Below are 24,231 nucleotides of genomic sequence, written 5' to 3'. Positions count from 1 at the left end.
CCATAGTCCTCCTTACAGTATAATGCACCCATAGTCGCTCATATAGTATAATGCACTCCCCATAGTCCTCCATACAGTATAATGCACCCCATAATCATCCATATAGTATAATGAACTCCCCATATTCTTCCATAAAGTATAATGCACCCCAAAATCCTTCATATAGTATAATGCACTCACCATAGTCCTCCATTCAGTATAATTCACCCCATAGTCCTCTATATAGTATAATGCACTCCCCATAGTTCTCCATATAGCATAATGCACCTCACCATCATCCATACAGTATAATGCACTCCCCATAGTCATCAATACAGTGTAATGCACCTCATAGTCCTCCATACAGTATTATGGCCACCACAAAGTACTCACTGATTAAAAAAAAAAGTACTTACCTCTCCTCATTCTCCCACTGCTCCGGTCTCTGTTTTGAACCACCGCACATCTCAGGTCAGCGGACATCATGTAATCACGCCTGCTTCGCTGAGACATCAGATGACGAGGGGCAATGTTGGGAGAGGGAGCGTTAGCTGATGCTCCTTCTCTTATCATTACTTCCAACTGTATCGGCATCCGGTATAGTTGAACGTGAGATGACAGGCGAGGGGGGGGCAGGTGCTGCTACTGGCAGCAGGCCCCTCCGGCTCATAGGCCCCATAGCAGCCAAGCGGCTTGCCGCGATCGGCGGAATGCCACTGGTTAACCTCTTAGTGACCGAGCCAGGCCGTATTTTTCAAATCTGAAGTGTCACTTTATGTGGTAATAACCCTGAAATGCTTCAATATATCCCTGTGCTTATGAGACTGTTTTTTTTGTTACACATTGCACTTTATGTTAATATTAAATTAAGGTCGATATGTTTTGTGTTTTTTTTATAAAAAATATCTGAAATTTGATGAAAATTTTGAAAAATGTGAAATTTTTACATTTTGAATGCTTACAGTATATTCTTATACTAGATAGTCACACCAGACAAAATACATCTGCATCATTTTTCAAACATCTTTTTATTTTGTTAGGATGTCAGAAGGGTTAAAATTTAGCAGCTATTTTTATTTTTTCAAGGAATTTTAGAAATCCTATTCTTTTTACAGACCAGTTCAGGTTTGAAAGAACTTGTTAACCCTTCAGGTGCTACACAGGAATTTGAGCAAAGTGGAATGAGAAAATGAAAAATTATATTTTTTTCCACTTAAAAATTGGGTTAGTACCAAAGAGGTATTATTAGGAATTGGAACCCACAATTTATTATGCATTTTTTCAGAACGTGACAATATCCCATATGTGGTGTAAAGCTGCTGTTTGGCCATATGTCAGGTCTAGGAAGGAAAAAAAGAGCTATTTGATTGTTGGACTGCAAATTTGTCTGGAACAGATTGCGGAAAGCATGTCACATTTCCACAGTCCCTGAAGTGTCAAGCAAAAGAAAACAAAATAACATTTTTCCAGTCAAATGTTGTTTCAGCCCAAAATTTATAATTCTCTTAAGGGGTAATAAGATAAATGGAAATGAAAGAGCGCTATTTGATTTTTTTTGTGCACTAATTTGGCTGGAATAGATTATAGGTACCATGTTGCATTAGTAGACACGTTGAGATGCCAAATCAACAGAAATCCCCCACAAAAGACCCCATTTTATAATCTAAATCCTTCAAGAAATCCATGTGTTGAGTATTTTGACTCCGTGGATGCTTCACAGGCGTTTATAACATTTGGATTTGAAAATAAAAATATAAAAAAAAATGTTATTTCAGCCCCAAAAGAATAATTTTCACAAATAATAGGAGAAAATGGACCCCAAAACTTCTTATGCAAATTCCTCCTTAACGTGGTGATACCCCATATGGGTCAAAAACTAATATTTGGGGATACGGCAGGATCCAGACAACAAAGAGCGTTATTTGATTTTTGGAACGTAAATTTGCAAGTCATGTTTCATTTGCAGAGTCCCTGAAATGCCAAAACAGCAGATACATCCACAAGTGAAAATTTGGGAAATTAAACCCCACAACGAATTAATCTAGCAATGTGGTAATAATTTGCAGAGACATATTGGAAATTACACCTCTTAAATTTATCTGCAGCTGCAGTGACTATTTTGACAGCTGTTTTCACTCTGCAATATTCACACCATACTTTTTTCTTGTGGGATGCCAATAACATTAAAGAGGGTGCACTCTCCCTATTTTAACCATCTAGCTACAGTTGTCTGTCACGACTGATAACAGCATGTATGGGGTTAAAAGACCCCGACTGATTGTGAAATTGATCAGGACCGATGCAGCAGTGACTCAGCTGTCAAAAAAATCTGACACCCGTTTATGCCCATCAGATGATGCAACACACTTATTAATAAGGCCCCAACATGACTGTTGTGAAAAAAGGGGTATAGATGATCGTTAATGGGTTAATAGAGCTGTCTTATAAACAATATCAACATATTGTCATGTGATTAATGTATTATCACTGAGGGTCCACTAGGTCGCCAACAAATCATGAGAAACGTGGTCCTAAAGACCCCTAAGTGAATGTATTGATAGTGAGCATGTGCGACCACCATATACTGGTTTTAGGAGTGGTGGTTGAAATTAGAGAAGCGATAGAGGGAGCTGTCGGTACATGGATCACAAGTATATAAATTGCATGTGACCGGCCATATCACAACAGGCAAGACTGTGAAACAGCAGAATCCTAACAGTGTATAGACACTGTTAGGTTTAACAATGTTACACACTCTCACTAATTTTCTTAATAGAAAACTCCTGTAATATTTACCTGCTGCTGCGCATTTTCTGTTATTTTGGATTATCCAATAATCCTGAATGACACTTTTCCCTTCCTCCTCAACCCAGTGCAGGCCTCCATGACTGATCTCAGAGCTCACAATCTATCTCCTTACTTAAAAGAAAAAATTAAGACTATCATTTAGAATAGTATTTCCCAATCTTCTACTGGCATCAATCCGCTCCCCTCCTTCACTTTATCTACATTCTGCCTTTGACCCAGTCACAGGAAAAGTCTCCGGGCTATTCTCTTCTTCTTGTCCCGCTACCTGTACTGGTGACCCTATTCCCTCAATTCTCTCCCTGCCCCTCTCTGGTTATCACTTCCCACCTAACATTTTTAACCTCTCTCTTTCTTTTCTCTTTGTAAACTTAAAACGAAAAAAAAAATCTCTATCCCTGCTAATTACAGACCTGTCTCTAATCTCCCCTTCACCTCAAAACACTTGGAATGTTTGGTCCACTGTCGTCTAATCTGAAAGATAACTCTTTTCTTGACCCTTTACAATCTTGTTTCCGCTCTTTCCATTCTACAGAAACTGAACTTACTAAAGTTTCTAACGATCTATTAAGTTAAATTTAATGGTCACAACTCTCTGCTGCTTTCCCTGGATCTCTCTACAGTGTCGACACTGATATCAAATGGTTGAGATTGTTCTAGTCTCATATTTTGTCTAATATTTTCTTATCTCATATTCAATGTTTTCAGAAACTTTGGATTAGAGGATGTATGCTGGGAAAAGGATGAGAACTAATTGTTATGAGAACTAACCTCTAGGAGTGGGAGGGGATGGAATTTCCCATAGGAACTTTGCATCGAGTGTCACTTTGTAAATTGTAGAGGGAACTTGCTTTCTGTCTCAATAAACCTGCCTGTGGATTCAGAAAAGGGCAAAGTGGTGAAAGTGGTAGTAAGAGAGGGGGAATATTTCGACATGACATACGAACATGGCTGCTCAGAACTGATAAGCCAAGAGACTGCAGGTTTCACAATAAATCTGTTTTTATTGATTGTGTTTTTCCAGACACCACCTACATGGGTAATTTCACACTGGATATCCTCACTCAAGGTAAACCAAGCTGAAACACACCCTCCTCACATGTCAGTGCAGGAGGCAGAGCTGAAGGCACTCACTGAAAGCTGACAAAAGGTAAAAACAGCCAATATTTACACAGACTCAAATTACACATTCAGAGTTACCCATGACTATGGACCTACCTGGAGAAGCAGAGCTTAACTCCATTAAACATGCAGAACACGTGAAGCAATTACTAGAGACACTGATGTTACCAGTCCAGGTAAGCATAATCAAGGTGACAGAACACACAAAAGACACTCCCTGGAGGTAGATGGCAACAGAAAAGCTGCTAAAACAGTGCAGAGATGGCATAGAGAACAGTGGACAGTGGCAAAGATTCACAAGTCCCAGCCATGGTGAGCCTAAATGTCCTGAAATTCCTCCAGTAACAGGCTGCTCAAACAGAGAAGGAATACTGGGGAAAATGGGGGCAGAGCTGAACTCAAATGCAATATGGAAAAGTAAGGATAAGTTGCATTTAACCAGGTCCCTGTTCCCAATAATGGTGCAAGTAACCAATGGCCCCAATCACGCTTCAAAAAGTCATATTTGTAACATAGTAACGGTCTTATAGATCGCTCATGGTTTCAGTCACATAGCCTCAAAACAAGTACAATCCTGCCTTATCTATACACAAAACAACCCAGGTAAAACAGTAAAAGTCCATAAAAAAGCAATTTCTAGACCATTCTACCCATTTCAGGGACTGCAGATTGACAACATACAACTATCCAAGGTAGGAATGTATGAATAAGTGAAGGTATGCGTAGATCTCTTTTCAGGTTGGCCTCAAGTCCACCATGAAAAAGTGCCAATGCTAAAACAACTAATGAAGGAACTAGTCTGCAGATATGGTGTGCCAGAAACAATGGAGAGTAATAGGGGTACACAGTTCACTAGAGAAATAATGAAGGAAATTATGCAGGCCCTGGAAATAGAGAAGGCATTCTAAGTAAAATTTGATCGGGACACTTAACCCCTTTCCAACGAGGTCAGAAATAGTACGTAGCTGCGCCCTGGGCCTTATGGACCAGCTAAGTACTATTACGTGTGATCTTTAATGTGGTTCCGCTACCAAAATTGCGGTGATCGCATTAAATTTCCGGCATCATCTTACCTTAGGGTAGATGGCGTCGTCACCCCGGCAGGTGTTGTAGCCCCCACCCCCGCTACCACGATCGCTGTGATTGGCTGTTCAATTCTGTACAGCCAATCATAGCATTTCTCACTGTTTCAGGCAATCAGATTGCCTGAAACAGTGATGTGCAGTCTACGATCGACGCTCCTAAGAGCACCGATCCTAGGCTGTTGCCTAGTAACCCCAGCCCTGACTTCAACCCGCTCTGATCGATGCGATCACCAATTACATCAATCGCACCAGAGCGCCGAACGCGCGGTGACCGGCTTGTGACCCGCCTGTCACCGCCCCATGACCCCCCTGTGATGCTGCACAGGCCCCAGCCAGCTCTGATTGGAGCGATCGATGATGAGATTGATCGCTCCAATCAGAGTGCCTGACCACAGGCGACCGGGCAGTGACGTCACTGATCAACATCCGTGCTCGCTGCTTTTCAAAACTTTTTTCCATCCCTGTCCACTTTTTCTTCCCCCACAACCACTTTGCACCACCTCTGTGCGTGCACCCAGCAGCCGCCGAGCATTGATCGGTGAGACAAATCATCGATCAGCACTCGCGCTCGCTACTTTACACTTTTTTCCCACTAACCTTTTTTCCTTTGTAGAGGGCGGTCACGCTGTCCGATTGTGTGCCGTGCTGGACCTTGCAGTGCCACACAAGCCTGTGACACCACAATCGCCACTCCTGAAGACATCTTACAGAAGACATCTGACAGAAGACATCTGACACACGACAACTGTAAGTAGGATTTTTTGATCCCTCCTCATCCACCCCAATCCCACTCTCCCCCTTCCCATCCTCCTTTCTGCCACCAAGTGCTGATCATTACTTGATCAGTACTTGATCTCTCGACTTTTGTCAGGTTTTTTTTTTGTGTTTCCTGCAGTGGCCGAGCCCTGATCAGTGACCGCAGATCACTAATCCTCACTCGTGCTCGCTGTTTTACACTCCCCCTCCTTTGCACCACAACCGTACGCACATCCAGCAGCCGCCGAGCGTTGATCAGTTACATAGTTCACCGATCCGCACTCGTGCTCGCTGTTTGCACCACCTACGGTTTTTCCTCTTATTTCTTTTTTTTTTTTCAGAAAAAAAAAGTTTACACCAAGCACAATGACACACACGCAAACTCGAAATAAAGTACTGACACACGCACCACATACAGTGGTGGCCAAAAGTATTGGCACCCCTGCAATTCTGTCAGATAATACTCAGTTTCTTCCTGAAAATGATTGCAATCACAAATTCTTTGGCATTATTATCTTCATTTGATTTGTCTTCAATGAAAAAACACAAAAAGAATTGTCCTAAAGCCAAATTGGATATAATTCCACACCAAACCTAAAAAAGGGGGTGGACAAAAGTATTGGCACTGTTTGAAAAATCATGTGATGCTTCTCTAATTCGTGTAATTAACAGCACCTGTAACTTACCTGTGGCACCTAACAGGTGTTGGCAATAACTAAATCCCACTTGCAGCCAGTTAACATGGATTAAAGTTGACTCAACCTCTGTCCTGTGTGTACTACATTGAGCATGGAGAAAAGAAAGAAGACCAAAGAACTGTCTGAGGACTTGAGAAACCAAATTGTGAGGAAGCATGAGCAATCTCAAGGCTACAAGTCCATCTCCAAAGACCTGAATGTTCCTGTGTCTTCCGTGCGCAGTGTCATCAAGAAGTTTAAAGCCCATGGCACTGTGGCTAACCTCCCTAGATATGGACTGAAAAGAAAAATTGACGAGAGATTTCAACGCAAGATTGTGCGGATGGTGGATAAAGAACCTCGACTAACATCCACACAAGTTCAAGCTGCCCTGCAGTCCGAGGGTACAACAGTGTCAACCCGTATTATCCGTCGGCATCTGAATGAAAAGGGACTGTATGGTAGGATACCCAGGAAGACCCCACTTCTTACCCCGAGACATAAAAAAGCCAGGCTGGAGTTTGCCAAATCTTACCTGAGAAAGCCTAAAACGTTTTGCAAGAATGTTCTCTGGTCAGATGAGACAAAAGTAGAGCTTTTTGGGAAAAAGCATCAACATAGAGTGTACAGGAAAAAAAAGAGGCATTCAAAGAAAAAGAACACTGTCCCTACAGTCAAACATGGTGGAGGTTTCCTGATGTTTTGGGGTTGCTTTGCTGCCCCTGGCACTGGATTGCTTGACCGTGTGCATGGCTTTATGAAGTCTGAAGACTACCAACAAATTTTGCAGCATAATGTAGGGCCCAGTGTGAGAAAGCTGGGTCTCCCTCAGAGGTCATGGGTCTTCCAGCAGGACAATGACCCAAAACACACTTCCAAAAGCACTATAAAATGGTTTGAGAGAAAGCACTGGAGACTTCTAAGGTGGCCAGCAATGAGTCCAGACCTGAATCCCATAGAATATCTGTGGAGAGATCTCAAAATGGCAGTTTGGAGAAGGCACCCTTCAAATATCAGGGACCTGGAGCAGTTTGCCAAAGAAGAATGGTCTACAATTCCAGCAGAGCATTGTAAGAAACTCATTGATGGTTACCGGAAGCGGTTGTTCGCAGTTATTTTGGCTAAAGGTTGTGCAACCAAGTATTAGGCTGAGGGTGCCAATACTTTTGTCTGGCCCATTTTTGGAGTTTTGTGTGAAATGATCAATGATTTGATTTTAGCTTCATTCTCTTTTGTGTTTTTTCCTTGCAAGCAAATAAAATGAAGATAATAAGACCAAAGAATTTGTGATTGCAATCATTTTCAGGAAGAAACTGAGTATTATCTGACAGAATTGCAGGGGTGCCAATACTTTTGGCCACCACTGTACATAACAAAAAAATGTCCCGCTCATCCCAAACTCGCTATTCAGCGGAGGATGCATACGCTTTCCTTGTCGCCGACACTGACAGAGAGGATCCCACCTTTCTTTATTTTTCTGACTCGTTGTCCTCCTCTTCCTCCTCCTCATCTTCCTCCTCAGGTGCTGCTAAACCACCACGCAGTTGTCCCAGGAGAGAAGATGAACCAGTGCCCCCCGCTACTGACCCCGTATGGACCTCGCCCCCCAAAAATTATAAGTCACTAATTCCTGATTTCATGGCGGAATCAAGTTTGACACCACCGGTCTCACAGAACTAGACTTTTTCAAAGTCTTTTTCTCTGAGGATTTTGTAAACCTCATGGTGGGCCAAACTAATTTGTACGCTCATCAATTTTTGAAACAAAACCCCTCTTCATCATTTTCTGACTGGTCTCCTGTAGACACCGTAGAAATGATGATGTTTTGGGGCCTGGTCCTTCATATGGGGATCCTGAAGAAGCCAGAAATTCGGTAATACTGGAGAATTGACGTTTTGTCTAACACTCCAGTGTTCCGAATGGTCATGACCCGGACACGTTTTGAGGCCAAAAGTTCTTGCATTACAACGATATTGCAAGGTGTCCTGCACGCGATGATCTGAACTTTGATCGTCTTTTCAAAGTTCGGCCGGTCATCGAGCACTTTAACAAGTTTGCTGAAGTGTACGTGCCCCAAAGGAACATCTGCGTGGATGAGTCCTTAATCCCTTTTAAGGGGCGGCTTGGATTGCGGCAGTACCTGCCCAGTAAGAGGGCCAGGTATGGAATTAAGCTGTATAAACTTTGCGAGAGTACCTCAGGGTACACTCACAAGTTTAGCGTTTATGAAGGGAAGGACTCCCGGATTGAACCCCCTGAATGCCCACTGTTCTGTCGTGAGTGGGAAAATTGTGTGGAATTTGGTGCACCCACTGCTGGATAAAGGTTATCACCTCTACGTGGATAACTTTTATACCAGTGTCCCTCTCTTTAAGTCCCTCTCTGCGCGACGTACCTGTCACGGGTGTGTCGCCACGAAGATCGTCACGATTACACAGCCTGACTTCTCGCAGCTGAGTTTTTGGTGCTTTGTGTTTTTCGGCAGTGAGGGAGTTAACTCTCTCTCTCTCTGTGCTAAACGAGGTCCAGCCTCGCCCAGCTGCAATCAATGCTGCTGTAGTGGGACTCCTTCAAATGCCTGCCGGTCTGTTAGGGAAGTGTCGGTGAAAGCATTTCATGCAGACTAACAGAGCGGATTGTGGTATTTGGAGTTTCAGAGCTAAGTGTATTTGGAGTGTTTTTTCCCTTCCTCGCTTTATCATTTATCTCCTTTCCCGTTGGTGTTCCCTCTGTTGTAGTTGTGTAGTTTTTGTATGCAAGGTGGTTTTGGTTTTACCCTTGTACTGTCTCGTTCGTCTAAGTACTGAGTGTGGGCATATTATTACCTGTCCCCTTTTGTTGTGATCAGGGGTCCTTCTCAGGACTAGATTACTTAGGTGCAGGGATCCTCAGGAGGTAGGGGTTACGCTGGCGGCCTGGACCTCTGTACCTTTAACAGTACCTCCAGGTAGAGGGATTAGTCAGGGCCCCAGCTTAGGGTCAGCTTAGGCCCCCTACCTCCAGTACACAGAGACAGCGTGACAGTACCACAGTCTGCGGTACTGTCCGCAAAAATCAGGGAGGCCTCCCGAAGAGGCTAATTGGGCAGATGCTCTGAAGGGGTGAGAGCAGAGCCCAATGTAGCGAGAACCTGCTGGTGATTAAGTACAAAGACAAGAGGGATGTCCTTTTCTTGACCACCATACATGGTGATGGCAGCACCCTCAGTACTGTACGAGGTTCCTCTACACAGGTCGTCAAACCAGACTGTGTAGTGGTATACAAGTACATGGGGGGAGTTGATCTCTCTGATCAAGTCCTCCAGCCGTACAGTGCTTTGAGAAAGGCCGAGGTGTGGTACAAGAAGTTCGCCGTGCACATCGTACAGATGGCAATGCACAACGCTTTCCTTCCATCATGATGTGCAGGCTAGATTTCTACGTCATAATTTCAGTTCCAGGAAGTAGTGATCAAGGCCCTGATATTTGGCAGTGGTGAGGAAGCGGGCCCCAGTACTTCCAGAACTGAAGAACCTCGAATTGTACCAGACCAACATTTCCTGGGGGAGGTCCCTCAAACAGGAAAATAAGGTAAGTCACAAAAGAGGTGCTGAGTGTGTTCCAAAAGGGGAATACGCAAGGACACCATTTATCAATGTGACACCTGCCCCGACAAACCTCGTCTGTGCATGAAAGAATGCTTCAGAAGGAACCATACTTCCATGCACTACTAAATTAATTTCTGACGTATGACAACCGGACGAACACTAGACAACTGAAGTAGAGTTCGTCAGGTTGTCCTACACAACTGACGTATGACACTACATTATAAGATTCACAAATCAGGTATCAGTTCCAAAAAGGGGGCACTTGTTGGGCATTTCCACTGTTTAGGCACATCAGGGTCTCTGAAAAAGTGACATGACGCCCACAGACCATTCCATCAAAGTCTGCATTCCAAAGCGTCACTCCTTCCCTTCCGAGCCCTGACATGCGCCCAAACAGTAGTTTTCTCCAACACATGGAGTATCAGCGTACTCAGGATAAAAAATTGGACAACAGATTTTGAGGTCCACATTCTCCTGTTACCCTTGTGAAAATATTTTTTTTAACATTTTTGTGGAAATGTTTTTTTTTCTATTTTCACAAGTTAACATTAGAATTTTCTGTGAAGCACCTGGGGATTCAAGGTGCTCACAACACATCTAGATAAATTCAATGGGGGGTCTAGTTTCCAAAAAGAGTGCACTTGTTGGGCATTTCCACAGTTTAGGCACATCAGGGGCTCTGGAAACATGACATGACGTCCACAGACCATTCCATCAAAGTCAGCATTCCAAAGCCCCACTCCTTCTCTTCCGAGCCCTGCCGTGTCCCCAAATAATGGCTTTCCCCCACATAAGGGGTATCAGCGATCTCAGGAGAAATTGCACAGCAACTTTTGGGGTTTAATTTCTCCTGTTAACCTCGTGAAAATAAAACAATTGCAGCTAAAAGATCATTTTTGTGGAAATTTTTTTTTTTTCTTGGGTCTGTTATAAACTTTTGCGAAACACTTGGGGGTTCAAAGTACTCACCACACATCTAAACAAGCTCCTTAAGGGGTCTAGTTTCCAAAATGGGGTCACTAGTGGGGGGTTTCCACTGTTTAGGCACATCAGGGGCTCTCCAAACGTGACATGGCATCTGCTGTCAATTCCAGCAAGTTTTGCATTGAAAATGTCAAAGGGTGCTCCTTCCCTTCCGAGCCCTGCCGTGCGCCCAAAAAATTTTTTTTCCCCACATATGGGGCATCAGCGTACTCAGGAGAAATTGCACAACAACCTTTGGGGTCCAATTTCTCCTGTTACTCTTGATGGGGTCTAAAGTTAAATTTTAGTGAAAAAAAGTTAAATGTTCATTTTTTCCTTTCATGTTTAATTAATTGCTGTGAAGCACGTGAAGGGTTAATAAACTTCTTGAATGTGGTTTTGAGCACCTTGAGGGGTGAAATTTTTAGAATGGTGTCACTTTTGGGTATTTACTGTAATAAAGGCCCTTCAAAGTGACTTCAAATGTGATGTGGACCCTAAAAAAAATGTTTGGTAAATTTTGTTGTAAAAATGAGAAATCGCTGGTCAACTTTTAACCCTTATAACTTCCTAACAAAAAAAAATGTTGCTTCCAAAATTGTGCTGATGCAAAGTAGACATGTGGGAAATGTTATTTATTAACTATTTTGTGTGACATATCTCTCTGATTTAAGGGCATGAAAATTCAAAGTTTGAAAATTGTGAAATTTTCAAAACTTTCACCAAATTTCCGCTTTTTTTCAAAAATAAACACAAGTCATATCGAAGAAATTTACCACTATCATGAAGTACAATATGTCACAAAAAAAAATATCTCAGAATCAGGGGGATCTGTTGAAGCGTTCCAGAGTTATTACCTCATAAAGTGACAGTGGTCAGAATTGTAAAAATTGGCCTGGTCATTAACGTGCAAACCACCCTCGGGGGTAAATGGGTTAAGCTAAAAATCCAAAAGGACATGGCAGACATAGGAAAGACCTGGCTTGAATGCCTGCCCCTCATACTTTTTTCAGTCAGACATACAGTACAGACCAAAAGTTTGGACACACCTTCTCATTTAAAGATTTTTCGGTATTTTCATGACTTTGAAAATTGTACATTCACACTGAAGGCATCAAAACTATGAATTAACACATGTGGAATTATATACTTAACAAAAAAGTGTGAAACAACTGAAAATATGTCTTATATTCTAGGCTCTTCAAAGTAGCCACCTTTTGCTTTGATGACTGCTTTGCACACTCTTGGCGTAGGCCCCGACTGATGGATGAACATTACTAATGGAGTGTGGATGTCCACAGTGCGGGAAGATGGGTGAAGCAAGTAGGAAGTCACCTCATGGGTACTAGCCCCTGTGTGCAAACCAACTAACCCCGTACCGGAGGTTATACCATCTCCAAAAGTAGGAAATTGATATTAAATGGTTACAATATTTCTAGTCACATATTTTGTCTAGTATTTTCTAATCTCATATGCAATCTTTTGAGAAACTAAGGGTTATATGGTATATGCTAGAAAATACTTGAGAACTAATTCTTTTGAGAAGTAACCGCTGAGAAGGGGGATTTGGTGGAATTTCCCAATGGAACTTTGCATGGAGTGTCACTTAGTAAATGGAATAAGGAGCCTGCTTACTGTTTCATTAAACCGAACTCTTTGCCCACTATCAGTATGCATCTATGTTCTTCGAGCTTGATACTAATAAAACCTACTCCACTAAGTAGGCCTCACTGGTGATCCCATAGTCTCACTCTGGATCAGAAATGAGCCACTACAACTACCATGTGAATCACCAGCTGCTCCTCACTATGCTCTTCTCTATCAGCCTCAAGGGTACCGCTCTCATGGTCCTGGGACACGGCTGTACTTTCCTAGAAGACCGATCACCACACTTCACCAGCGATAAGTTTATGACAATTGTTCCTGCTTGTCAGCAGATACTCTGTACATCACTATACACTGATTTGTGCTCTAATCGCAGCATTTTCACTCTGATCAGAGAAAAGACTAGTGTGATAATGATAGTGAAGTCTAATAATGCAGCAGGTATGTTCCAGGGACTGGCGCGCCTCCAGTCCCTCTACCTGCGCATGCACATTAGAAGAAAGCATGGTGAAGAGGGATCAGAGAGAAGATGTGCCATCCACAAGATGGCAGAGAGCTTCCATTGAAAAATAAGTACAAAAAAACAAAGGCTTTTAGATCGATACTGACTTTCAAAACAGTCAGCATCTATCTAAAATAACTAAACACATAAATCTAATTAGATTTTTTATTAAAAAAACATTTTTGGAGATAGGTCTTTTTTAAGACTCTCAGAAAATGGCGATTGATTTTCTTCAGTGTATTCATCACACATACAATACAGACCAAAAGTTTGGACTCACCTTCTCATTTAAAGATTTTTCTGTATTTTCATGACTATGAAAATTGTATATTCACACTGAAGGCATCAAAACTATGAATTAACACATGTGGAATTATATACTTAACAAAAAAGTGTGAAACAACTGAAAATATGTCTTCTATTCTAGGTTCTTCAAAGTAGCCACCTTTTGCTTTGATGACTGCTTTGCACACTCTTGGCATTCTCTTGATGAGTTTCAAGAGGTAGTCACCAGAAATGGTTTTCACTTCACAGGTGTGCCCTGTCAGGTTTAATAAGTGAGATTTCTTGCCTTATAAATGGGGTTGGGACCATCAGTTGTGTTGTGCAGAAGTCAGGTGGATACACAGCTGATAGTCCTACTGAATAGACTGTTAGAATTTGTATTATGGCAAGAAAAAAGCAGCTAAGTAAAGAAAAACGAGTGGCCATCATTACTTTAAGAAATGAAGGTCAGTCAGTCCGAAAAATTGGGAAAACTTTGAAAGTGTCCCCAAGTGCAGTTGCAAAAACCATCAAGCGCTACAAAGAAACTGGCTCACATGAGGACCGCCCCAGGAGAGGAAGACCAAGAGTCACCTCTGCTTCTGAGGATAAGTTTATCCGAGTCACCAGCCTCAGAAATCGCAGGTTAACAGCAGCTCAGATTAGAGACCAGGTCAATACCACACAGAGTTCTAGCAGCAGACACATCTCTACAACTGTTAAGAGGAGACTTTGTGCAGCAGGCCTTCATGGTAAAATAGCTGCTAGGAAACCACTACTAAGGACAGGCAACAAGCAGAAGAGACTTGTTTGGGCTAAAGAACACAAGGAATGGACATTAGACCAGTGGAAATCTGTGTTTTGGTCTGATGAGTCCAAATTTGAGATCTTTGGTTCAAACCACCATGTCTTTGTGCGATGCAGAAAAGGTGAACGGATGGACTCTACATGCCTGGTTCCCACCGTGAAGCATGGAGGAGGTGTGATTGTGTGGGGGTGCTTTGCTGGTGACACTGTTGGGGATTTATTCAAAACTGAAGGCATACTGAACCAGCATGGCTACCACAGCATCTTGCAGCGGCATGCTATTCCATCCGGTTTGCGTTTAGTTGGACCATCATTTATTTTTCAACATGACAATGACCCCAAACACACCTCTAGGCTGTGTAAGGGCTATTTGACCAAGAGGGAGAGTGATGGGGTGCTACGCCAGATGACCTGGCCTCCACAGTCACCAGACCTGAACCCAATCGAGATGGTTTGGGGTGAGCTGGACCGCAGAGTGAAGACAAAAGGGCCAACAAGTGCTAAGCATCTCTGGGAACTCCTTCAAGATTGTTGGAAGACCATTTCCGGTGACTACCTCTTGAAGCTCATCAAGAGAATGCCAAGAGTGTGCAAAGCAGTCATCAAAGCAAAAGGTGGCTACTTTGAAGAACCTAGAATATAAGACATATTTTCAGTTGTTTCACACTTTTTTGCTAAGTATATAATTCCACATGTGTTAATTCATAGTTTTGATGCCTTCAGTGTGAATGTACAATTTTCATAGTCATGAAAATACAGAAAAATCTTTAAATGAGAAGGTGTGTCCAAACTTTTGGTCTGTACTGTAAATTATGAAACAAAGAAAACTATACCGTACAAATGTGGTATCGCAGTAAAAATTATTATTATTATTTATATAGCGCCATTGATTCCATGGTGCTGTACATAAGAAGGGGTTACATACCAAATACAGATATCACTTACAGTAAACAAAACTAAACAAATGATAGACTGGTACGGAGGGAAGAGGACCCTGCCCTTGCGGGCTTACATTCTACATGAACGGGGAAGGAGACAGTAGGTTGGGGGTGGTTGCAGTAGCTCTGGTGTTGAGATGGCAGCAAGCAAAGTCATGGCAGGCTGTAAGCTTGTTTGAAGAGATGGGTTTTCAGGTTCTGTCTGAAGGATCCGAATGTGGAAGGTAATCGGATGTGTTGAGGTACAGAATTCCATAGGATGGGGAATATTTGGGAGAAATCTTGAAGGCGATTGGGTGAGGAACGAATAAGTGTGGAGGAGAGAAGGAAGTCTTGGGAGGACCGGAGATTACGTGAGGGAAAATATCGGGAGATTAGTTCAGAGATGTATGGAGGGGAAAGGTTATGGATGGCTTTGTAGGTCAGTGTTAGTAGTTTGAACTGGATAGGCTGAGCAATTGGGAGCCAGTGAAGGGATTTGCAAAGGGAGGTAGCAGAGGTGTAGCGAGGCGAGAGATGAACCAGTCGCGCAGCAGAGTTGAGGATGGACTGGAGGGGTGAGAGAGTGTTATCAGGTAGGCCACAGAGGAGGATGTTGCAGTAATCGAGGGAGGAGATGATGAGGGCATGCACAAGCAATTTAGTAGATTGAGGGTTGAGGAAAGGAGGGATTCTGGAAATATTTTTGAGCTGGAGGCGACTTGAGGTGGCGAGAGCTTGGATGTGGGGTTTGAAGGACAGGGCAGAGTCAAGGGTTACTTCAAGGCAGCGGATTGCCGGTACTGGGGAAAGTGTTGTGTCATTTATTGTGATAGAAAGATCAGGTGGAGAAGATGCGCGAGATGGGGGAAAGATGATGAGTTCAGTTTTGTCCACATTGAGATAGAGGAAGCGAGAGGAGAAGGAGGAGGATATGGCTGATAGATATGCTGGAATTCTGGACAGCAGAGAGGTGACATCTGGGCCAGAGAGGTAGATCTGGGTGTCACCAGCGTACACATGGTATTGGAAGCCATGGGATTTTATGAGCTGCCCCAGGCCAAGGGTATAGGGGTCTTAGGACAGAGCCTTGAGGGTCTCCAACAGAGAAAGGGTGGGATGAGGAGGTAGCGTGGGAGTGGGAGACTCTAAATGTGCGGTTAGAAAGGTATGAGGAGATCCAAGATAGGGCAAGGTCTTTGACGCCAAAGGAAGAGAGGATCTGTAGTAGGAGGCAGTGGTCAATTGTGTCAAAGGCAGAGGACAGGTCAAGAAGAAGAAGTACAGAGAATTGTCTGTTAGCTTTGGCTGCAAGTAAGTCATTAGTAATTTTGGTAAGGGCAGTTTCGGTGGAATGGTGGGGGTGGAAGCCAGATTGTCGGTTGTCGAAGAGAGAGTTAGATGAGAAGTGAGAGGAAAGTTCAGCATGAACATGTTGCTCAAGGAGTTTGGAGGCAAATGGGAACAGCGACATGGGGAGGTTGCTGGACAAGGCGGTTGGGTCGAGGGATGGCTTTTTGAGGATAGGCGGGATTCAGCCAGTTCCCACCGGTTCAGGGGAACCGATTGTTAAAATTGTATCTGGTTCCCCAAACTGGCAGGAAGCAGTGCCCTGATCTGGTTCTAGAGGCATGCTAGATTCAACTGAATGTGTGTCCTCCCCACCAAAGAAACAGGAAGAGGACACTGCTGGACCGCGTAAAGGTAAGAAGAATCCTATTTTATTTAATTTTTCTACAGTGGGCTGTTTCTGGGCCCTGACCCTGCTCAATCAGCTTAGATCTCCCAGCTCCGGGCTCTTGCCTCTGTTTCTCGTTACAAGGCTCCGATCTCACGGTTCGTCGTTTGGATCTGGTCTCTCGGTTCCTTCACTTGGATCTGGTCTCTCGGTTCCTTTACTCAGATCGGGTCTTTAGGTTCCTTTACTCAGATCTGGTCTCTAGGTTCCTTTACTCGGATCTGGTCTCTAGGTTCATTTACTCGGATCTGGTCTCTCGGTTCCTTCACTCGAATCTGGTCTCTCGGTTCCTTTACTCAGATCTGGTTTCTATGTTCCTTCACTTGGAACTGGTCTCTCGGTTCCTTCACTCGGATCTGGTCTCTCGGTTCCTTCACTCGGATCTGGTCTCTCGGTTCCTTCACTCGGATCTGGTCTCTCGGTTCCTTCACTCGGATCTGGTCTCTCGGTTCCTTCACTCGGATCTGGTCTCTCGGTTCCTTCACTCGGAACTGGTCTCTCGGTTCCTTCACTCGGAACTGGTCTTTCAGTTTCTTCTCTCGGATCTGGTCTCTCAGTTCCTTCACTTGGATTCGGTCTCTAGGTTCCTTCACTCGGATCAGGTCTCTCAGTTTCTGCTCTCGGATCTGGTCTTTCGGTTTCTTCACTTGGAATTGGTCTCCCATTTTCTTCACTCAGATTTGGTCTCTCAGGTCCTTTACGCAGATCCGGTCTCTCGGTTCCTTCACTTGGATCCGGTCTCTCTGTTCCTTCACTCGGATACGGTCTCTAGGTTCCTTCACTCGAATTCGGTCTCTAGGTTCCTTCACTCGGATTCGGTCTCTAGGTTCCTTCACTCGGATTAGGTCTCTAGGTTCCTTCACTCGAATTCGGTCTCTAGATTCCTTCACTCGAATTCGGTCTCTAAATTCCTTCACTCGGATCTGGTCTCTCGGTTCCTTCACTTGGAACTGGTCTCTCGGTTCCTTCACTCGGATCTGGTCTTTCGGTTTCTTCACTTGGATTTGGTCTCCCGCTTCCTTCACTCAGATTAGTTCTCTCAGGTCCTTTACTCAGATCCGGTGTCTAGGTTCCTTCACTCGGATCCGGTCTCTCGGTTCCTTCACTCGGATTCGGTCTCTAGGTTCCTTCATTCAGATCTGGTCTCTCGGTTCCTTCACTCGAATCTGGTCTCTCGGTTCCTTTACTCAGATCTGGTTTCTATGTTCCATCACTTGGAACTGGTCTCTAGGTTCCTTCACTTGGATCTGGTCTCTCGGTTCCTTCACTCGGATCTGGTCTCTAGGTTCCTTCACTTGGATTCGGTCTCTAGGTTCCTTCACTCAGATCTGGTCTCTAGGTTCCTTCACTCGAATATGGCCTCACGGTTCCTTCACTCGAATATGGTCTCTCGGTTCCTTTACTCAGATCTGGTTTCTATGTTCCTTCACTTGTAACTAGTCTCTAGGTTCCTTCACTTGAATCTGGTCTCTCTGTTCCATCACTTGGAACTGGTCTCTAGGTTTCTTCACTCGGATCAGGTCTCTCAGTTCCTTCACTCGGATCTGGTCTTTCGGTTTCTTCACTTGGATTTGGTCTCCCAGTTTCTTCACTCAGATTTGGTCTCTCAGGTCCTTTACTCAGATCCGGTCTCTAGGTTCCTTCACTTGGATCCGGTCTCTCGGTTCCTTCACTCGCATACGGTGTCTAGGTTCCTTCACTCGGATTCGGTCTCTAGGTTCCTTCACTCAGATCTGGTCTCTCGGTTCCTTCACTCAGATCTGGCTTCTATGTTCCTTCACTCAGATCTGGTCTCTCTGTTCCTTCACTTGGAACTGGTCTCTAGGTTCCTTCACTTGGATCTGGTCTCTTGGTTCCTTCACTCGGATCTGGTCTCTTGGTTCCTTCACTCGGATCTGGTCTCTCAGTTCTTTCACTTGGAACTGGTCTCTCTGTTCCATCACTTGGAACTGGTCTCTCGGTTCCTTCACTTGGAACTGGTCTCTCGGTTCCTTCACTTGGAACTGGTCTCTCGGTTCCTTCACTTCGATCTGGTCTTTCGGTTTCTTCACTTGGATTTGGTCTCCCGGTTTCTTCACTCAGATTTGGTCTCTCGGTTCCTTTACTCGGATCTGGTCTCTCGGTTCCTTCACTCGGATCTGGTCTCTCCGTTCCTTCACTTGGATCTGGTCTCTCGGATCTGGTCTCTCTGTTCCTTCACTCGGATCTGGTCACTAGGTTCCTTCACTCTGATCTGGTGTCTCGGTTCCTTCACTCGGATCTGGTCTCTCGGTCCCTTCATTCGGATCTGGTCTCTTGGTTCCTTTTGCTCAGGCCTGGTCACTTGCAATGGCGGCTATAAGCCAACTCCGTTACCTCACAAGTCTGTCCTGCTACAGGTCCAGGCATTTACGCCTCCCCTTCACTGTCCTCCCAGGGCTTTTATAATTATTTAAAACAAAACACAAAATTTGAGCTTGGTTTAAAATGGTATACATGCAACACATAAATGCATGTTTCACAATGGCCATGAATCAGAAAAACCTACAAGAAGCAAAATTAAAATAAACCCTGCTGTAAATAAATAAAAAGCAAGTGCATTTAAATAAAATAGGGTTCTTAGTAACACTGGTTTTGATCAAAAATAGTATGAAAGCTATCCCACCAGCGACAAGGTGAACCCGTTCGGGATAGAACCTACTCTAATATTAAAAACCTTACTATGTGTCAAAGTTGACCTCTGAGTCAATAAGGGCAGACTGAGGCTCCAGTCCCAAACTAGGAACACCAGCCAAGGGAAGCTTTTAAATGTGTTGTCCAGCTCTGGGAAGGGAGGTCACACCCAGGTTTGCACAGAATGCAAAATATACAAAGAAAAAAAACAAAATTTGAGCTTGGTTTAAAATGGTATACATGCAGCACATAAATGCATGCCATGAATAAGAAAAACCTTTTAGAATTATTAACTGTGCACAGCTGTCACCTGACCTGTTGCCTCCTCCAATCTCTTCCCTCAAGGACCTTGTATTTTGCTTTGAAGTTCCTGCTGATGCAGCTCTTGCTTTCTCTTGTCCTTAGAAAGTTAACCAGTAGATGGCATGTATGCTTGCTGACAACCCATTAGGCCTCACACTGTGGGAATCTCATCTGTCCACCTTCTTACACCCAACATTGACCTGAAGAGGACAGGAAACTGATGTTATTATGCATTTTTAATACAGTCATGACAATGGTGTGCAGAACATTGACATTGGAAATACGTTTAAGAGCAATGCAAGGACAACCCACAGAGAACTGTACTTGCACATGGATGAAGACTGAACAGCACCTCAACCCCTATAAGGCTCTGTGCCCACGATGCGTTTTCCGCAGCGGCAATTCCGCTGCAGAAACGCTTAAAAAACGCTTGGTAGAAGGCCTGCCATGTTCCCCAATGATAATCCGCATGTGTTGTGCACATGCTGCGGAAATTTCCGCTGCAGATTATCATTGAGGAAAAAAACACAGCACTAACAATTATTTTGCGGAAGTGCTGCGTTTTCGCCGCCATTGACTTGCATTAGAACGCATGGATTACGCATCACTGTATATGTAGATGCGGAATCCATGCGTTTCAATGTGCGCATGGTACCCGGGTCTGGAGGAAAGGAGACTCTCCTCCGGACCCGGGTACCATAGAACCTGTCAAAAAAAGAATAAAATAAAAAATAAATATTATATGTACCTTCTGATGGTCCCCGGTCTCCTTCTCTTCGCTTTCCGGCAGACCGCGGTGGACTCAAGGACCTGCGCTGATGTAATTTAGTCATGTGACGGCAGGTCCTTCAATGTAGTGTACCGCGAGCTGCCGGCAGCCAGGACGGACGAATCAAGACTGCGAGGGCCATCAGAAGCAGGGGCGGAACAACCGCCCGTGCAGCCGGTTCATTGAACGGGGGCCCCGAGGGAGAGGGGGACCCTCCAGCCTCCAGCAGGGCCGCCATCAGGGCATGACTGCCCTGACTCCAGTATGGGGCCCGGCCGGTAGGGGCCCCCTCGGAGCCCCCCCTCTTGTGCGTCTCTCTCCTCATGGGGCCCCCGGCCCCATGCTAAGCGCCGGGTCCGGGACATCTCAGCGCTGCGCTGCTGCGGCAGCGCCTTTATGATTCCCCTGACTTTCGGTCATGTGACCGCGCCGTCACATGACCGGAAGTCAGGAGAACCTGCTGTCAGCGATTTGGACGAGCGCCAGGATTCTGCAGGGATCGCATGGGGGTAAGTATAACAAGTTTTATTTTTTTTTTTTAAATACAATTAACTAGGAGTGGGGGGAAATGGGAGATGCACATGGGGGGGGGGATGGGAGATGCACATGGGGGGGGGATGGGAGATGCACATGGGGGGGGGAATGGGAGATGCACATGGGGGGGGAATGGGAGATGCACATGGGGGGGGAATGGGAGATGCACATGGGGGGGGGAATGGGAGATGCACATGGGGGGGATGGGAGATGCACATGGGGGGGGATGGGAGATGCACATGGGGGGGGAATGGGAGATGCACATGGGGGGGGATATGGGAGATGCACATGGGGGGGAAAATGGGAGATGCACATGGGGGGGAAAATGGGAGATGCACATGGGGGGGATGGGGGATGCACATGGGGGGGAAATGGGAGATGCACATGGGGGGGAAATGGGAGATGCACATGGGGGGGATGGGGGATGCACATGGGGGGGAAATGGGAGATGCACATGGGGGGGAAATGGGGATGCACATGGGGGGGGAATGGGGGATGCACATGGGGGGGAATGGGGGATGCACATGGGGGGGAAATGGGGGATGCACATGGGGGGAATGGGAGATGCACATGGGGGGAATGGGAGATGCACATGGGGGGGAATGGGGGATGCACATGGGGGGGATGGGAGATGCGGGGGGGAGGGGGGTGAGAGCGGTGCACATGGGGGGGGAATGGGACATGCACATGGGGGGGAGGGGGATGAGAGAGGTGCACATGTGGGGGAGGGGGATGAGAGAGGTGCACATGGGGGGGAATGGGAGATGCACATGGGGGGAGGGGGATGAGAGAGGTGCACATGTGGGGGAGGGGGATGAGAGAGGTGCACATGTGGGGGAGGGGGATGAGAGAGGTGCACATGTGGGGGAGGGGGATGAGAGAGGTGCACATGGGGGGGATGAGAGAGGTGCACATGGGGGGGTGGTGAGAGCTTCACATGTGGGGGGATGAGAGATGCACATGGGGTGGGATGAGAGAGGGGCACATGTGGGGGAGGAGGATGAGAGATGTGCACATGGGGGGGTGAGAGCTGCACATGGGGGGGATGAGAGCTGCACATGGGGGGGATGAGAGAAAATGAGCTGCACATGGGGGAATTGGGAGTAGGGGGATAATGAGCTGCACATAATGAATGTGGGGTGGGGGAGAGTAAATGATAAATGATGATTGGGTGGGGAGAGCACGGACATGATATAATGAATTGGGGCAGGGGGTGCATGTAAATAATGAATGCGGGGAGCAGGAAGTATAGAGTAGGGGGCGTTGCGGATGCAGGAGTGTAACTGGTAACAAATTGGTGGAAAGAGTAGAGGTTCTAATTAAATTATATATTAAGTGCCTATTTACAGTTAATGGGGGCACCGTGGTGGATTACAATTTATATTTGGAATGGTGGGTTGCATAATAACTATATATTAATGGTGGGTGCACGTCTGTATTCAGCTGCGTAATGTAGAAGTTGGGGAATGTGCTCTAGATAACTGTGTTATTTTATGCAGAGACGAGTCCTGGCTGGAAGACGTGATGGCGGTCTGTGCTGGATGAAGGAGAAAAGCGTAGCTGAAGGACTTCACCTAGAGACGTCACCAGTGAGTCAGTGTATTACATGTACACTTACACTATATACTATGTACCAGGCTCCTGTGTATAATGTCACTGGTGATCACTGTATTACCTGTACACTGACACTATATACAGAGCTCCTGTGTATAATGTCACTGGTGATCACTGTATTACCTGTACACTGACACTATATACAGAGCCTCTGTGTATAATGTCACTAGTGATCACTGTATTACCTGTACACTGACACTATATACAGAGCTCCTGTGTATAATGTCACTGGTGATCACTGTATTACCTGTACACTGACACTATATACAGAGCTCCTGTGTATAATGTCACTGGTGATCACTAGATTACCTGGACACTTAAATTATACATACCATGTATAGAGCTCCCGTGTATAATGACACTTATGGTAATATTAGTAATGTGGTGGTAATATTAGTAATGTGGTGGTAATATGTGGTCTGGTCATGGTGTGGCAGTTTTTCTTCCTTCTGTGTGGTATTATTCGGTCACTATGTTGTGGTAATATGTGGTCTGGTCATGGTGTGGCGGTATTCCCTGTATGTGGTATTATTGGTCATTTAAAAAAAAAAATATGTATATGACACATTCCCTTAAAGAAAACGAAATAAAAATATATCTAAAAAGAGTATTGGATATTTTAAGAAAATTTTAATAGGTTAGAGTAGGGCCCAGCCAGAAGAGTCTACCTTATCGTGGTGGCGGCTTTAAAAATCTTTTGGCCAAAACAAAAGCTGCTGGCTATGTATGTGGCGCCGTCACATGGCCGAACGTCAGGAGAACCTGGTGGCAACGACGTGGACGAGCGCCAGGATTCTGCAGGGATCGCATGGGGGTAAGTATAACAAGTTTTATTTTTTTTAAATACAATTAATTAACTAGGAGTGGGGGGAATCAGAGATGCACATGGGGGGGATGAGAGATGCACATGGGGGGGATGAGAGATGCACATGGGGGGGATGAGAGATGCACATGGGGGGGTTATGTTTACATAACTTTGTTGCCTTATGAAGGGCAGGGGGGGCCCCAAAAATTTCTTGCACAGGGGCCCACTACAGTCTGTGTACACCCCTGATCAGAAGGTAAGTATAGATTTATTTTTTACCATTCTTTCAGTCACACTATATAAATCCATGCCGTTTGCAACCCGCATGCGGAAATGCATGTGAAGAACGCTTCACATCCCCATGTCCCTGGCAGGAAAAACGCATGTACAATCCTCATGCGTTTTTTCTGCCAGGGGAGATGCAGAAACGCTCAGGAAAAAATCCGGAGCATTTCTGCATTGTGGGCACATAGGCTAACAATTTTTTCACTGCGGATCTCTCCCCTTTTTAGAACAGGGCTGAAAATCCAGCCAAATCCGTCACTGCAGATTTGAGGCAAAATGCACAAGTTCTGTGACAAGTGGATGCGCCATTATCAGCGTCCAGGATGGATACATTCCTGCAACCAACCGTGCGCATGTGCAAGCTGTAACTACTCTGCGGCTGCGCGTGTCATTCTGACGTCACTTCCTACACGTGGTGCTACAGAGGCTGCTTGCGCAGTACATGGGCAGAGTCGGACGTCAG

The 24,231-nt window shown here is 45.0% G+C and overlaps 1 long non-coding RNA gene across 1 annotated transcript in view; it reads right to left on the bottom strand.

Moving 5' to 3' along the window:
• LOC141168498 (uncharacterized) overlaps positions 1-19,944 on the bottom strand; it is a 108,628-nt gene extending 88,684 nt beyond the window's left edge. The window contains exon 1 of the long non-coding RNA XR_012252237.1: positions 19,774-19,944. This is a non-coding gene — a long non-coding RNA (uncharacterized lncRNA). The remainder of the gene's footprint in view (positions 1-19,773) is intronic.
• Between the last annotated feature and the right edge of the window lie 4,287 nt (positions 19,945-24,231).

Source organism: Phyllobates terribilis, unplaced genomic scaffold (assembly GCF_046119375.1).
Source record: "Phyllobates terribilis strain yellow unplaced genomic scaffold, ASM4611937v1 Scaffold_1__5_contigs__length_1240528914, whole genome shotgun sequence".
Taxonomy (NCBI): Eukaryota; Metazoa; Chordata; class Amphibia; order Anura; family Dendrobatidae; genus Phyllobates; species Phyllobates terribilis.
The sequence above is the reverse complement of the archived record's forward strand: the minus strand, read 5'-3'. Positions and strand labels throughout refer to the sequence as shown.